The 16910-nt window shown below is 39.1% G+C and overlaps 1 long non-coding RNA gene across 1 annotated transcript; it reads left to right on the forward strand.

Annotated features, from left to right (window-relative positions):
* Positions 1–11329: 11329 nt before the first annotated feature.
* LOC131016554 (uncharacterized) lies at positions 11330–14049 on the forward strand. Its single transcript, XR_009099066.1, has 3 exons — positions 11330–11578; positions 11671–11710; positions 13183–14049. It is a non-coding gene; the product is annotated as an uncharacterized LOC131016554 (long non-coding RNA).
* Positions 14050–16910: the final 2861 nt, after the last annotated feature.

Consider the following 16910-nt stretch of genomic DNA (forward strand, 5'->3'; position numbering starts at 1 on the left):
TTTGTGAGTACGTGGCTTCCTCTGAACGTTGGAAGATCAGTCCTAGGAGGAATGTTTAACTGATACTTGACTTTAGTATCAGTCCATTGCGCGCATTAAGTAATCAGTCTTCAACTGATTCTTCAACTGATATTTCAGTTGGTATCTGCAGTCTTCAGTCTTCGACACCGCAAGCTAAACTATAACCGAACTCTAACACTTGAGTTCAAAGCAATTCTAGTCTATTACAATTAAGTCCTATGAATTTTGGTATCATCAAAACAAGGCTTAGGATATTCCACAAGGTTCCCAACAATTTCTCATAAAGAGCTTCTTTAAACTGCTCCCAAGTAAGAGCTGCTATCTGCTCCTCGTTCATCGTTTTCTGTTTTGCTTCCCACCAGAAATCTGCGGATCCCTTAAGTCGATACGACATACACATGAGACGCTCAGCGTCGCTACATCTAAGGAATCTGAAAATTCTTTCCATACTCCGAATCCACTCCTCAGTTTCAGCGGGATCTCTTGATCCATTGAATGTTGGTGGATTTTGTCTCAGAAAAAGTTCCTCTATCCTCCTTTCTGGTGGTGGAGGAGGTGGTGGTATAGGGTCTCTTTGCTCCTCTTCTTCTTCTAATTCTCGGTTTATGTTCCTTATGTTCCCTCTTCTTCTCGGAGGCATACTAAAAAGGAAAAAGGGAAATATAAGGATTGGCCTCGAAGCTTAGTCTTTCGTCATTTCAAAAAAAAACAAGTTCTATTTTCTCATCTCAATTCTATATCTCATATATGATCTCAAAATTCTCAAAATTCTCGTCCACTTTATTTCTCGTCTATCATCATTTATAATTCTCATCAACTATATTTCTCATCCATCATCATGCATCAAAATCATCAATCTCAAAGCTCTGATAAGGAAAGTGAAGCTCACTAATCATCAACATCTATGTATATATATATATAGAAAATTGCCTCTCTCTCGAGGTCTTTTACAAAAGTAGGGCTTTATGTACAAAGGCCCTAACACTAAAATGATGCTCTAGCTATACAAGCATCATGAGCACTAAGCATCTAAAGATATATACTATCTATTCATACACACTATACTATGCTTCTCTACCTATATATATAAATATATATATATATATGTATATATATATATATATATCAACTATGCATCTAGACATATGTACGCGCCTACGAGATAAACGTGATCACTATCCATCGTCCCCCGAGATCCTGCTCGTCGTATCATCGACCTCCATGTCCTCGCTCGGCTCTGACTCCTGACTCTCGTACTCGTCGATCAGTCGGTAGGTGCTATCGTCGCTCGACTCATCTTCGACGTCGGTGTCCACCATCGGACCATACACCGGCACCTCAGGAATCGGTACCTATCTCTCGACTCCATAAGTAGTAGTCTCCCGCTGCAGTGGCCGGGTCCGTCCATAGCCGACCGTCTTCTCCGGAGTCTCCTCGTCACTGTCGAAGTGTGATGGCCGAGATCCTCCCTCCTGAGCGTCTCGGGACGGTGGGTATAAGATAGGATGCATATATATCTGGAAAGCCAAAGTGATTGGCTCGGGCAACGGGGCAAACCTCGGATAAGGATCATAGGGAAAGTGCTATATCTGCAGCTCTGTAGAAACAATCGGCGGTGCCGACTCAAACGGTGGTAGTGGCAAAGGTGCCGTCACCGGTGTCAAATCCCAAGATGGTAAATCAGCACTGGAAAAAGGAATAAGTGATAGAAACGAAAACGGATCATGCTCTATCACAGGGGAGTACGTCTCAAAGACCATCGGCTCAGGGACAATATGCTCAGGTGAAACTGGAATCGGATCAACAGGGGGTGGAGGTGTAACACCCCAAATATTTAGATTATTATTATTATAAGTTTAATTATTAGTTTTTTTCTCGTATAGCTTATTATTTTTAAATAATTACATGATATGTATATATATATATATATAGATATGCACCATTAATTTTATCTACATTATTATTATTATTAGGGTAAATATCATGAAAACTCCTTAAGTATACCCGCTTTATCAAAAATACCCTGAAACTTTCAAAATGTTCTCTAAACCCTCAAACTATCAGATTTTTATCAAATATATACCGTATCTATTTTCCGGTCACCAAATACGTGATGTGGCTCGCCGGATGCCACAATGTAATTTATATATATATTTTTAAATGCAATGGCAAAAATGGCGTCGTTTCGTACAATATCATTTAAAAAAAATCCACTCTGAAATTCAAAATTAACTCCTATCGTGTTTGAAATTCACGCTAATAACCTAGAATTAAGGATAAATACGGTAGAATATGGTACGAAACGAAGTTATTTTTTCCATGTCGTTTAAAAAAATAGAATATAAATTACATTGTGGCATCCGGCGAGCCACATCACGTTTCTGGTAACCGAAAAATAGATGCAGGATATATTTGATAAAAACCTGATAGTTTGAGGGTTTAGAAAATATTTCAAAAGTTTCAGGGTATTTTTGATAAAGTGAGTATAGTTCAGGAGTTTTCATGATATTTACCCTTATTATTATTATTATTATTATTACGATTTCTATTAGAACTAGAACTCTTTAAAGATTAGTATAAATATGAGATCTATTTTCAAACCCTAGAAAAGACACGAACACAATACCTTCGTTGGAAGAAAACTTGTCGGCGTAGTTTATAACTAGTCAGACTTCAAATTTTCAGGTATTTTCTTTTCTATTTTACCGATCTGCTTCACAGTACATTTAATTAGGAAGAAATAGAGTTTTATTTTATTACTACATATAGTGATATGTGGAATAGATATAGTTATTGTCGGTAATCTGTGAAAAATACTTTGATTAAATTTTCTATGTACAGCTTCATGATTAATTCCTATTTACGAGGAAGGACTTTACTTTTATAATAAGAAATTATTTTTGCTATTGTTTGTTTTATTTTATTCTATCAATTGAGAGATAGCTAAGTAGGAGTTTTTTTTAATTAGTTAACTAAACCTTGAAATTTTAATATGTTTCGAAAATTATGGTTGATAGTTTATGACAAACAAATTTTCTTCTTTATATATATACATAAACTCATTAATCGGATTTTGAAGTATTAGTTTTAGTTGATAACTGTATGTCCATTACGTATTTATATACTAATATATATTTGTAAATTGGCAATATCGTTTATAAAATTATTTTGATAAAACCTAAGTTTTATTTAGTTTTTTTATTGATTTTTATATTAGGTGCGGTGCGATTAAGATCCTCATATCCAAATTGATGTGAATGTCTTCGTCTTTAAGGTGAGGGATTATATGCTTGTTGTTATATTCATGTATGTTTGAATGTGCTTTTAGTTCATGTTTGATTATGCTTGCTCAGATACATGTCTAGATACATGTTCAGAATATCATGTTCAAGTACATGATCAGAAACGCAGAATATCATGTTCAAGTACATGATCAGAAATTTAGAATATCATGTTCAAGTACATGGTCAGAAACGCAAAATATCATGTTCAAGTACATGATTAGAAATGCAGAATATCATGTTCAAGTACATGATCATAAATTCAGAATATCATGTTCAAGCACACGATCAGAAACTCAGAATATCATGTTCAAGTACATGATCAGAAACACTCAGAATTCAGAATATGTGTATGACAATGTGAATTATTTTCATGTTTATGCATACGTGAATATTTGCATGGTTTCTCACTGAGTATATTTTCAATATGCTCACCTCTTATCTTTTCAGTTTTACAGTTTCAGAGTCGAATTGGCCATGGAAGTGGAGAATGACTAGGGATAAGAATTTTACATTGAACATTTTAGTTGAACTTGATAAGGTTTTTTTTTTTTTTTATGATATTATCTTAGTTTTGGCAAGTTCACTTTGAAATTAGTTTAAATTTTCTTTATAAATCAATAAATTATTATTTTACTATCTTTTGTTCTCTAAGATTTTAAATTAAAAAGTTTATGAAAATTGGGGTGTTACAGATGTGTCATCAGAAAAGGCTCCTCGGGAAGTGGGGGCACAACAACTAGCTCCCCTCCCTGGGCTGGTCCCTCAGACTCTCCATACGGTGGAGAAGGTGGCTCACCATAGGCAAAGTAGCGGTGGCTAAGAGTCGCAATAAAGCCACTAAGGTCTCCGTACCTGATTCCTTCCAACCAGGTAGTATCTACGTACTGGGGCTCTAAAGATATCACCCAGTCTTGCCACGTGGGTGGTAGCTGTGGAGTCAAAAGCGTAATGGCCTCCGCACCATCGATCCCGTGGGTACTAGCCTCCAACCAACGACGGTGGTAGAGTGCTAGAAATTCTCCAAGCGTATCGCCCTCTCTCGGTCCAGTAGATCTGAACCAACGGCGCATCGCCTCACTATGTCGTCTCTGCATTACTGCCTCTACTTGACTCTGCATCCTGTAATATAAAATATCATGTCCATTAGAAAATGGATACGAACTTACTTGGTACATCTCAATCAACAACATACTCGTCCTCGTTTGGTACGGTGGGGCATTGGTTATACTAGCCTCAACATCTCTCCTCATAATCCACAACTGCCTCATCTCACAATCCATCACCTCAAACAATTCCGCCATCAAAACAATTCATGACTCATTAGTGACTCAAACTCAACTCTCAACAGGAAAGCAACAAAGAAACATCATCAACCTCTTACCTCGTTAAGCCGGAGGAGATGGGGTGTTGGGGTTTTGTTTCGAACTGACTCCCAAACTAGCCTAGGAATTCAAGTTAGACTAGTACTCAACTCAAACATGAAAGCAATCAAAGAATCCACTCAATCAAGCAATAGCCTCAGAGCAGACGAACTGCTCTGATACCACTCTGTCGCAGCCCGATCTCAACGCTAGTAATAGCGGAGTCCGAGTATCGATACGACTATAATAAAAGAATAAAAAGACAAGAAGAACTAGATTGAACATCATTCGGAAGCTCACATCAAAGCATGTTAAGGCAAGGCATCATAGATCAACTCAAGGGTATAAACGTCAACATCGTCATATCTCCATAAATATCAGGATTCTCATGAACAAAAACAAACCAGGTATAGCTCAAAATTCATAAGGAAACCTAATATTCAGAGTATCGCAGCAAAAGGTGAATCGATTATATGTATGAAGACATATAACCGCGAGTAAATTGCTTGATTAAAAAGAAAACAAAGTATCTCATCATTAAGGTTTTATCAACATTCAAAAGGAAAGCAAAGTGTATCAACGTTAGGACTCTATCAACAATAGAATAACAGTAAGGGAGATACATCAGTCAAAACAATCCCCCGCCAGAACCAGACCAATCTCGCTCCATCGCTTAGCCTGCACATTTAGAAATACATGCATGGCGAGAATATATAATACGCAGCGGGCAAACGCCGAAAAACAATAAAAGCTGCTCTTAGACCTATAAGTTTGAAACTTGCCACATCTCAGCAATACATAGGAATAAATTTAGCGTAAATGAACCTGTGTAAGCAGTTTTAATAATCATAACGTCATAAAGAAACGACTGCAGTCAAAGATCTCAACATGTATGCACCACATCTACAGCTCATCATCATCAAAGGTACTGAGAAGTAGGCCTCCTTCTCAAGTACTGTGACCGGCCGACCCGAAGATGGCTCGCAGTCACCTCTGTGCAAAAAATTCCGCTTGTGGCAGGACCGAATTCGTCTCATCTCATCAGTAGAGGGTAACATACAGGCTCAACATAAAAAAATTGGCAAGTCAAACAGTTCTCAAACATCATTTATCTCAAAACATTTGATAAACTCATAACATCATCAAATTATTTTAGAAAGCTCATATGATATAAGAATACTCAAAATATTGCCCACCTGAAGTCCTTCGCTTAAGCTCGGAAAGAAAATAGGTGACTTACTTCTTCGTCTCGCTCGGGCCTTCATATATCATCATCATCGTCATCGAAGGTTCATGTGATAAAATAAACCTCACTTAGAAACTCATTTACTAAAATCCAATCTCGTCTCAAACTATAACTTGTCACTCATCTTCTATTTACCCAAATAAATCTCAATCCCTAGGTATACTTAACTCCTAAGGATTCACAAGTCCTACTCTCGACTTAACACTCAACTCGGATTAAACTCGTAGCAATCCCGCACATAAACAAGCATAATCACATAAGCATATAAATTCACACATAGACATGTCACAAACAAACTTCATTCTGCACTGACTCGATTTAAAAACTTCACCAGACTCGGTACAGAACTCCACTGGAGTCTTGACCTATACCATTTGAAACCTCTTTGAGTCTAGTTTCATTAAAAAAAAAGTAGAATGAAAAACTCCAAGTAGTTTAGGAGATATGACTATTTTCCTACAGTCTACCATATTTGGCAGTTTTGAGCAATTGAAAGTTTCGATTTTTAAAAAATAGTAAACATTCCCGAAAAAGGCATAAAATTTTATCAGTATGCTCAAGAATCTCATATATACTTCTCATAAATTTTCATGGTGTTTTGGTAACAACAACCTTTTGAAAACAGTAGGTCAGCGACCTTAGATGGTTTCTCAAACATGACTCCCAACTCAAACACACACGCAAACATGCTCAACTCTACACTCCTTCAATGAAAACTCCTCAAAACTCATATTAAACTCTTATAACGCTCGAGAACATCAATACAAAAATATTTGACTCATTAGACTCGGCTCGGTGGCCAGAGTAGTGTGAGGTCAACAGACAGAGCAGAATCAGCTCGACAGAGCAGAGCAGAATCAGCTCGACAGAGCAGAGCAGAAAAGCTCGATAGAGCAGAGCAGAATCAGCTCGACAGAGCAGAGAAGAAAAGCTCGATAGAGCATAGCAGAAATGCTCGACAGAGCAGAGCAGAAAAGCTCGATAGAGCAGAGCAGAAAAGCTCCGCAGAGCAGAGCTGAATGACTCCGCAGAGCAGAGCTGAATGACTCGGCAGAGCAGAGCTGAATGACTCGGCAGAGCAGAGCAGAAAATCTCGACAGAGCATAAAAGAAACAGCTTGGCAAAGCAGAAAAGAAACATCAATCCAACCTTAGATCTATCAAATCAAGCCACTTAAACACAAACATAAACCATCAATTAACAAATTTAGGCATGGATACACATATACCAAATTTTCATCAAACTAACTCACATCAACATCCTCAAATTACATCATATCCTCAATATAGACCATCAATCATCATAAAAAACACATCATAATCTCATGTTCACCATCAATTTATTGTTCAAACCATAAACGCAAGATCTCCCAATTTTAGGTCAAACTAAACTATGCAAAAATATTTGCATCATAAGACCATGCTTCGCAATACACACATGAATCATCTCAAAACATCACATAGAACATATTTCTCACTCCAATTTAAGGAAAGAACAAGAAAGATCTTGAAGAGTAAAAACTCCCTATTTTCGAAAATCTCACAAAAGGGGTGAGGGGGTGTTTTCTTGCTTCAATCTTCCATATAAGCTCACATAGAACATCATAGAAGCTAGATCTATGAAATTAAAGACCACTTACCCAAGATAACACCAAGAACAAAGCTTTCTCTTTCTAACTCCAAGACTAAACTCTTTGGGATCTCTTGAATTTAGGAAGTAGAAAGTGTTTAGGTCTTGATTTAGTAAAGGATTTTGCTCTTAGTATGATTCTAGGAAGCTTTGGAGGTCTCTTCAATGGTGATCAATGGAGGAAGAAAATCGAGAGAGAGAGAGAGAGAGAGAGGACGAAAATGATAGAGTGAGGGAGAAGTGAGATAAACAAATGTCTTGTTAAGGAAGAGTGATTAGAGACAATGTACTATTCACTCATTAATGCTTGGTCTCCCATAATCTCTACACCCTAATCCACTCCACACGTCCACTTGCAACATGCCAAACCACATGTCTTAAAAGAATTAATCTCATTGGGAATTATATATAGTGTAGGAACTTAAGTCATGGAAAATTAGTCACTAATTAATGACATGTTATAGCACAAAACTCTTGTGACCAAAATTAAAATAAATATAGCACTAATATTAGTGCACTCACTCAATTTATAAAATTCATCATTTTAGGAAAAATAATTTGAAAACGTATTGTTGGAAAAATTTCTAAATCGGCATTTTTGATTTTTCGGTAAAAATAAATCTCGTTTGTTTTGAAAACTCAAAATAAAACTCACGTGCTATCATTCTAAAAAAAATCATAATAACTCACTCATGAATGCGCACGTAACAAAAAGTCACATAAACAGTCAAACAAATAGTCTCACATAACATCACATCAAGACAAACCACATTCAACGACAAACAAAACATCTCTCACATCGACTCCTCTCTATAGGGGTTCTCGCTCTTTTTTTTCTCAACTCCATTTCTAACTCATTGTTCCTATTAACATAATAGGTCAGTCAGTCTCACCGGTAGTTCTATATCCGGTCTCGGAAAAAAAAAATATAATATCTTCTCAATTCAATCAGCATCTCTATCTCAACTCGTTTTCTCAAAGCTATTCACTCTCTAACTCAGTCATCGGTTCTAACAACTCATATATCTATCTATAAGGAAACTCTGTCTCGTCTAAGATAATCAAAAATCTAATATCTCAAAATCTCAGTACTCTCAATAGTGTCAAGACACTATTTCTAAATAAGGAAAAGTACGGGGTGTTACAGGAAGCCTCGCTCTTCTTTCACTTCCGAGCTGTTTCAATACCCACCGGACGGATAGTAGAAACAGGGGGGACGTCGAAAATCTCTATTTCTTCGTCTATCTGCTCTTCCTCATCTTCATCCTGGAGCCCAGCATGAGCTGTCGAGCCTTCTGGAACACGCTCCAAGATTGGTGCAGCACGGCAGGGGCCAGGAGAAAATGGAGCATAAGAGACCGGGACCGATGAGACACCTTCGGACATGGGAATGTTGATCAAAGGGAGGACTTCAGTTGGGCCCCCGAATTCTTGGCTGTCGCTGACAGTCCGGGATGTGTCAACGTCAGAGAGAGCGTCTGCGGGGCCGCCTTCATCTCTAGCGACCCCACCGCTGGGACTGACAGCCCTGGTCTCATCCTCTCCTACCGGGCCTGGTAGGAGGTTCTCACAATCCGCCATCCCGTCCATATCTGAAATAATCACAAAAATCATCATTTGACATATGTCATTACCATGAATACCAAGGAAAGCGAAAACAAAAACAACTTTATTACCTATCTTGGATTCAGGGAAACGGCAGAACAGCCTATTAGCCGCCAGGGCTGAAGTATTCTCCACTAGACTCTTGCAAACAAATGGTTTTACGGAGTGAAGGGAGTTAAGTTTATTGAAAATATCTAAATCATCGGAGGGAGCAGGGAGAGGACGGTACGACAAAGTGTGTCTTTCTGGATGCCAAATTACATCAGTTACGTTGGCGAATGCACGCCTGGTTTCCTCAATTGTCGATACGATACAATACTTATGTATAAAATTCTCATCACAAGAGGGCAATCTATTCAAGAATATGGTCTTAAATTTCTTACTGGTAGAAAAGCTATAGTGGGCATTGGTCTTCTTGAGGATTTGGGTTTGGCAGAAAAGTTGTGCTGTATCCCGACAGCCGTAAAATTTAATGAGAATATGAAAGAAGAAAGCCCTTCGCAGAGCTGAAGCTGCTAACTGGTAAAAGGGAATACGAAAGTAATTACAAATTTCTACAAGGAGAGGCGGGGGAGAAAGGCGCAGCCCTGCCACTACCTGCTGCTCCCACAATGCTATGCTATTCTCACGGAGGTTTGAGGGAGTTTCTAGCGAATTATTATCGGGAAGGCGAAAAACTAAATTAAGGATAGGCCCTCTGAGCGCTTTCTCCAACCTTTTCATTTCTTTTACCCCCATGACGGACGCGGGAACATAATGAGAAGACATTTTTGCTTCCTACACTCCCTAGAAATTTGCAAAATCGGAAAAGGGTAGAGGTTTTTACGCTATACAACCCAAGAGGAAGAGAGTGAAGATAATACCAAAATCTGGTTACAGAAACGGAAAATGAGTAAGTAAAGTCTGGCAAGGGTCGAGAAGGCGTCGAATAAGCGGCGGGAGCATAAAACAATCGGAGAAATTTGTGATGAACAATGCCGAAAACTGAAGAATGGGGAAGAAGGAGACCTTTATATATGTAAGGGCGGTGTGGGGAACGAGGGTTTCCGAGGTCCAATAACGGGGCCGGCACGTGGCATTTTCAAATGAAAGATAAAATGGAAGAAGCGCCTTTTTCTGAGAAATGAGAGATGATTAGACCAGGCTGGGGTCCACTAAGCTGACAGGCATTTAATACTCTTCAGAACGAATGATTCAGTGCTGGACAGCAATGAAGAAATATCGAAAAGCTAATTGAGTATGAACAAAAGAATACTCAATTAGACTGAGGAGGGAGTAGCTGATGAGGAGTAAAATATGTAGAAGTCAGATCAACCCAACTCTGAGCATTTCAGCCCTAACACCGAAAGAGCAGAAAAGACTCCGTATAGTACCCCTTACGAAGAGCCCGCCTTATAACAGCTTATGGGTCAGAGCAGAGGAGTTTTACTAAGAGAAAGTGCCAGAGCTGGAATAACGAGATGAATACAGCGCGGACCGGATAACGGAGCTGAATTAAGACAGAGGAGGAATACCAAAATTTGACTCAACCTAAACACCTCTAGATTGACTTGCAATAGGACAAGGACACTCTAGCAATGGTAAGTTGACCCAAAGTCATCTCTCAAGGAAGATCTTAAAGGGCTTCTAATTGTATCACAAGAAAGCGGTAAAGTTCGGATTGAAAACTGTAAAATTAAACTAAAGCTTAAAATTAAAACTTAACTAGAAACTTAAACTAAAGAATTATCTAGGCGAAACTTGAAATTAAACTTAAGAATTATCTAGGCGGAAAAGAATTGTAATACCCCGTTCCTTTTTGCTAAGTTTAGAATATTTTTTCGAATTTAGAAGTAAGATGATTCACGCCGGATATAAAGAAAATGAATTTATTTTTAATTCCAACAAAAATGATTTACAAAAACATTTGTAAATTTAGTTATTGAATTTATATGCATTGCATATTTATTTAATTTAGTATTTAAGTATTTTCACGAGCTATTTATTTAACGAACCCTGAAGTATTTATTACAGTCCCGATATTTTATCTATGTTCCTAATAGCCACCTTATATCATGATTATTTATAGCATACATGTATTTATGCAGACTAATAAAATCCTCCCATATCTCATCCTCAATCCACTACTCATCAATGGTGCTACACTACTCACCAATTCACTATTTCCACCACCAACGTTAACATCACTACCCACTCACACTTTCCACTCTCCCCACTCACACTTCACACGATACTTTGCCCCCCACCAAAATAAACTTTAGCCATAATACCCATTCCCTTCCACTCACCATTTCTCCTACATACCAAGGAACTAAGTGCAGAGCTACACCCACAGAAGTTCAGCTATACCACACGGACATCCCTATCACTTCACTCATTCTGAAAATTTTCATTTGCTCACCAAGATCATTTCGACAGAATCCAGCACACAAGTAAGATTTCTAAATCAGTTTCTTTACATTCTTCCCTATGAATAAGAGCCTTCATTTAAATGGTATTCATATCTATGAACCTTCTTTTCCAGCAAACAAACAGGATCAACACTCACTGAAATTTCTCACAAGGTAGCCATTTGATTTCTTTTACCTCTGCTCATAAATCGAACTTCAAGCTGCAAGCTTGTTCAAAGCTATATACAATTTGATATATACCCAGCAACGCATTTCAAGCATTTCATTAAAATGACATTCATAATCATAAGCATACAATCTATATATATATATATATATATATATATATATATATATATATATTCATACATCAGAGCATGATTTATAAAAGAAGAAGTAGAGGAGGACGACTTTTTGAAGCTTGGTTTCTCCATGTCTCAGTTCTTGCTTCTAGCTTGTTGAGTGAGTGTTGTGTTTCTTGCTGAGTCGAGTCAGGGGTGGGAAGAGGTTGGCTGTGCGTCGACGGCGCAGTGACGAGCTGTTGCTGCTGCTGTCGCCGAGAGAGAGACCGAGGGAGGCGGCGGCGCTCGTCGTTGCCAAGGGGGAAAGAGAGAGTTGGGGGTTAGGACGCTGGTGGTGGTGGCGTGAAGCCGCTGCCGTCGTCCGCTGGATTTTCAGAAGGAGGCGACGGCGGATCTGCTGCGAGGACGCCGGAGGCGGCGGAGCTCCGCGGCGGTTGCGCCTGCTGCGTGAAGGAGAGAGGGCTGGGTGCGTGAGTTTGTGTTGGTGCGATGAGGGAGATGGGAGAAGGGGGTCTGGCGGAACCAAAGTAAAGGAGAGAGGAAGATGATGTGGTGATTCGGCGGGCGGCGGCCAGTCGCCGGAGGAGGAGCCGTGGCGGCGGAAATTTGAGGGAGCCGAGAGAGGGAGAGAAGAGTGCTGCTGCGCAGCTGCTTGTGTGTATGAGTGTTGTGCGATTTGAGGGAGATAAGAGAGTGTAGGGTTGGGCTTTGGGCTTGGTGAGAGTTGGGCTTGGTTAGAGTGGGCTTGAGTGTAGTTTAGGGCTTAGTTTGAGAGTTTGGGCTTGAGGTTGGGCCTTTGTTTTAAATTTTGAGGTTGGGCCGATTTTAATTAGAGTGGGCTCGAGTCATGGGCCGATTTTTATGAGTATTTGGGCCGAGATTTTTATTTATTTTTATTTCAGTTGGGCCTTTAATTATTAAATCTTTTGGGCCTTTATTAATTTATTTAATTGGGCTGTGCAGTTTCTTTATTTAAAATGGACTACATTATTTAATTAATTAGACTTATTAAGTTTGATTAATTATTTTAAATTTTTATAATATTAAATTATTATTATGTGCATATTTTAAGTAAATTACTTATTATATGCTAAGCATGACATGATTTGCATTATATTTTGCAATAAAAATATTTATGATTTAATTGGTTTTATTTATAATTCCAATTATTAATTAAAGATGAGTAAGAATATTGTTGGTGTTCTTAACTCAAGAGAAATGTTTTCAATTATTTATTTATTTAAATTTTGAAAACCCGGCTAAGTGAATCATAGAATATTAAGCACTACACCTTGACTTAAGATTAGAATTCAAGGAGACCTATTGAGAATAGATTTCTTGTAGGCTTTGAGCATCAGGAGGATTAGCACTGCTTTTCCAATTCAGAGATAAGATTAAACGACAGGCTTTGCCTATACAGGTGGGCTTATTTTTCAAATGTATGATTTAGCTATTGAGCTTAAATATTCGTGAAATATAAACTGTTTATCCAATAAAATATTTTTGTGCACTCTACCATGTTTAAGGCTCGTACAGTTAATCAATTGAGGTTCTCTTATAACCTAAAACGTTATTTGAGAATTGTGTACACTTGTTAGCTGACTCGGTGGGTTGATCTCCATCGGGCACTAACCAGAGGCGTTATAAGGGTGCTCGACGGGATGTGTTCCGGAGCATAGAAATGATAGGCCTGTCTGGATTAATTTCCGAGGTTTATTATACTTGGCTGGGTTACGCCCTCAGTTCAAGTCAGCGGGAGACAGAGATCCGTCGGTGGCTAGAGGTCCGGGATCACAGCGAGTAACAGAATGGAGTGTGCAAACGCGCGCAAAATAATTAAGTATATATATATGAAAATGTTTTAACATGCATAGAAGTTATTTCTCTTTAAAACCTTTTATGTCATGTCAGTAAGATTGGATAAACTGTTCTTCAGATTATGAAATGCTTTAAAAGTTGCAGCCCACTAAGTACATTAGTACTTAGCCCAAAATTACTTTCAAATGTTTTCAGGTTAATGGCTGGTGATGACGGGGCAGAGCTGAGGCTAGGGTTCAACTCCGTATTTTGTCTTCCGCTATTGCACTAGCTTTTATTTGTCTTTTGTTTCTCCAACTTAAGACTTTTATGTTAAATTCTGAATTATGTTTTTATCGAGCTTAAACTCTCAACTTCTAGCTCTATGTTATTTAACATTGGTTATCGGAAGCATGAAACCGAACTTGTGATCCTAAGGCTTTGAATGTTGTTGATTGATTAGTATCACTTGATTTCTATCTTTCTTCATTCAAAGGGCATTGCCCAACATTTTTATTCTATTATCTGAATTTCACAAGGTTCTTCCCTTGTTCATTTATATGATTTTAGTCGTACCCCAGTTATAGTTTATTCCTTCAAGAATTGGGGTGTGACAGAATGGTATCAGAGCATGAGTTTTCTTTCATGTTTCTGATAACCATAAGTTTTTAAATGTCGAGTCTAGAATAGTACCTCTAGACTTCTAAGAAAGTTGTTGAACCTCAGCTCGCCGTCACACTGCCGCAGGAAAAAGATACGATTTAAAAGTTTCAAAGTTATTAAATGTTTTAGAGTTTTCAAGAAGTGCGCGCTTCAGTAAATGATGCTATGTGAATTGCTTAACGCTTTCCATATGCTATAAGTTATGAATTGCTAATTGCTTTCATATTGTTATTTTGAGTCTCCGACTCATATAACCAGCTAAGTATCGTGTTTGGGACAACCCGAGCCCTTAACGATAAGATAAGTCAGTATCGTGTTTGGGACAACCCGAGCCCTTAACGATAAGATAAGTCAGTATCGTGTTTGGGACAACCCGAGCCCTTAACGATAAAATGAAGTAAAGTCGTGTTTAGGACTATCGAGCTTTTCACAAATACCAGATGTATGGTCGAGTTAGATTCTTTGAATCTTTCCGGCAATAGAAAAGTTTCATGTGACATTAAATGTCCACATGTTTCAGGTTTCAAAGAGAATGAACGAATAAGAAAGTTATGTTATTGTTTTAGGTTCACTGCCTATACGATCAGAATAATAAGAACTCTTACAACTGTTTGAGTACCACCCAAGAATGTCTTGGGAATGTTAGTCGTGATAGCCCCGCTTGATCGATTTAAGTAAGGACTGGTAAGATAGAAACGTTTAACATAGATATGTTATAACGTAGAAGCAATGAGATAAGATTAAGGATTCACTTGAGTATTCCACCCAGATAGATCAGTTTCCCCATAGAGTTAGCCTTTCATAGGGTTACACTATAGAAGTAATATACCTTAAGTATATCTATGTATGTATATATGTATGTATGCATGCATGCAGAATAAGTCTCACTTTTGTGTTATTTTCGTTCGTAAATCAGAATGGAAGACGCACCAAGAAGACGCGGTAGGGGACGAGGACGTGGTCGTGGTCGTGGACGCGGCAGGGGATTCATCCCTGAAGAGCCAATCCAACAAGTAGCACCAAATCGTACTGCTGAAGAGAAGTTTCGCAAGGAAAAACCTCCAACATTTGACGGGCTGGGCGATCCAACAGACGCCGAAAAGTGGGTTAGGGCCATAGAGCGTATCTTTAACTACATCCGTTGCGATGACGAAGACAAAGTAACTTGTGCAACCTACCAACTGGTGGACGAAGCCGACTTCTGGTGGGAATCGGTGAGGCGCACAATGACTGAGGAACAGTGGGAAAATTTCACTTGGGAAGATTTCAAGACTGAATTATATGAGAAATACATGCCGGGATGCTATAGACAGAAGAAGCAGAATGAGTTCTGGAATCTGAAGCAGAGGGCTGGGACAGTTACTGAGTACGATAGAGCCTTCAATCAGCTATCAAGATATGCTCCGACGCTGGTGGACACTGATGAGAAGCGTGCAGAAAAATTCAGGAATGGACTGCGCCACGAGATATCAATCTCCCTAGCAAGCCAGGGAGGTCTCACCTACGCACAAACTTTGAGCAGGGCTCTTACCATTGAGTCATTGCTACCAAAGGAAAAAGGGAAAGCTCCGGGACAGTCTGGATTTGTACCACCTCAAGATGGTGGTAAAGGAAAAAGAAAGTGGAACGAAGGAACTGGAGGAAACCCTGGAAATGGAAATGGGAAGAAACCATGGGTTGCTAACCAAAATCAGAATCAGCGTCAGAACCAACAGCCGCAAGCAATGGGACGACCACTCTGCCCAAAGTGTCAGCGACCTCATTCAGGGGAATGCCTGAAAGGAATGAATATATGCTATAGATGTGGGGAAACTGGGCACTATGCTTCAGTATGTCCGAAGAAGAACGGAGGAGCACCTCAACAGCAAAACCCCAGAAATCAACAGCGACAAAATCAGGGTCCTGGAGGACAACGGGGACAGCCACAGAATGCTAGGGCCTATGCCCTTAACCAAAAACAAGCAGCGGGAAACCAAGGAAACTTGGCAGGTATGATTAATGTTTTTGACGTGCCGATTATAGCTTTGTTTGATACTGGAGCGTCCCACTCTTTCATTTCACATGCTGCTTGTAAGAGATTAGAATTGACTCCACAATTGGCTGAGACAACTTTAGAAGTTAGCACCCCTGGTGGTGGAAGATTGGCTGCTAAGGACATTATCTCGAACTTAGAGCTGAACATAGGTGCTGAAACATTTAAGGCAAATTTGTATGTCATCACTATGATAGAGTTTGACATAATCCTAGGGATGAACTGGCTTACTCAAGTCGGTGCCACGATACTGTGTAGCGAGAGAAAGATCTCTTTCCAATCCGCTGGAAAGGAGAAGGCAAGTTTTCATGGCATAAGAATGGGAGGAAGAGTACCAGTGATTTCGGCGATGAAGGCCACAAAGATAATGAGAACGGGAGAATGTCAGGCTTTTCTGGTCAGTTTGACAGGAGAACATGAAGTAAAGAAAACGATCGAAGAAGTTCCAGTGGTGCGAGAATTCAAAGATGTTTTTCCCGAAGAATTGCCCGGTATGCCACCGAACAGACAACTAGAATTCACGATTGATCTAGAACCCGGGGCAGCACCAGTGTCAAAGGCACCATACAGAATGGCCCCG

The sequence above is a fragment of the Salvia miltiorrhiza genome, chromosome 1 (assembly GCF_028751815.1).
Source record: "Salvia miltiorrhiza cultivar Shanhuang (shh) chromosome 1, IMPLAD_Smil_shh, whole genome shotgun sequence".
Classification (NCBI taxonomy): Eukaryota; Viridiplantae; Streptophyta; class Magnoliopsida; order Lamiales; family Lamiaceae; genus Salvia; species Salvia miltiorrhiza.